Source organism: Melopsittacus undulatus, chromosome 4, assembly GCF_012275295.1.
Source record: "Melopsittacus undulatus isolate bMelUnd1 chromosome 4, bMelUnd1.mat.Z, whole genome shotgun sequence".
Classification (NCBI taxonomy): Eukaryota; Metazoa; Chordata; class Aves; order Psittaciformes; family Psittaculidae; genus Melopsittacus; species Melopsittacus undulatus.
The window spans coordinates 17,452,318-17,453,726 of NC_047530.1; positions in this window are offsets into that span (position 1 = coordinate 17,452,318).

Genomic DNA, 1,409 nt, shown 5'->3' on the forward strand with positions numbered 1-1,409 from the left:
ATGTTGCCCTACAGATCTTGCAGTCCCCAGCACATTGTGCAGGATCAGGCTGTTTCCTTACTAGATTTACACGCTTGGGTTCACAGCACTAGATAAATCAGTTGTAAAAGTGTGCCACTTAAACATGTCTGCCACATCTCCAGGCCATCATGTGGTCAAATAACACAAATGCAGACAGAGGAAGATGCTCTCTAGGCAGCCGGGGTGGGGTTCGCCCCCCCTCCACTTCTAGCCTGCTGTTTTCAAGGAAGCAGCAGCTCTCTGAATTGCAAAACAACATCTGACACTAGAGCTGTGGACAGCCGCTGCCTCCCAGCCCAGCCTGGGGAGATGGCAGAGCAGGAGCGGGGCAGGCGTGGGGCAGCCCCACTGTCCCTCCCTCTCTCTCATGTCAGCCTACAAAGCCAGAGGCACACAAAGGTCCTGGCTATTAAAGCTGCATCTTGCAAAGAATAAAATGCCTTTTCCTCTTGTGTGCTTTTTGAACTAAGCTGGTTACAGGCTGCAGGAACACTGGCAGTGCCAGTGTGCAGTGACCGTGTGCTATCCCTTGGCCCCCAGGATTTAGTTCAGACCAAAAGCTGGTAGTGCCCCTAGAGGTTTGGTGGTCCAGGCAGACCTCAGTGCCTGTCACAGCAAGCCCAGACCTGGCTGGCCCTACACTGGCTTTGAATGGATCCTGTGGGGAGACAAGTGCCCTTGAGCCCACCTGCGTATCTGGGAAGTGTCCCGCCTTCCTTCTCCCAGAGCTGGATTAGGGAAAGGGCTTTCAGAGGGGCACTCAGGCTGCCCCTGCAAGGCACACAGAGCTGGAATTAGCATGCCCAAGCCACTCACCACCCTGCACTAGCTTGGAAGTGTATACAAACCCCTCATTATTCAGGATGGATGGTGTCAGCCACTGTGAGAGATTCTTTTAAGCTGCACCAGCTTCAGAAACACCCAAACCCACCAAACTCAACCCCTCTCCTACAAATCTTTCTTTTTTGTCTAAACTTATCTTCAAAAACATTATCCTTACATTTCTGGGAGGGACAGGACCACCTCCCTGGTTGCACCCTTTTCCTGGGGCACAGCAGGTATTTCAAAGGAAACTGTAATTTGTTGCTCTTTGTCCTCCAGATGCTTGATGTACAAATCAGCCTTATACTACTGGGGTTCCTGCTTGATCCAGTACATATATGTTTAAGCCTAAGAATTATTGTTTCTGGTATCTTTTATTGTTTCCCCAAAACAATAAAAGGGGAAGGAGAAAAAGATGATGATGGGAAGGTGTGATCGTACATACATTGTCACAGGTGTGCCCAGCTTGTGACAGTAGCTCCTCCTGCTCTGCACTACTAACATCTGCCCTGCAAGGCACAGCCACTGCTCCCTCCTCCCACTTCTCATCAGCACTGCAAAGAACA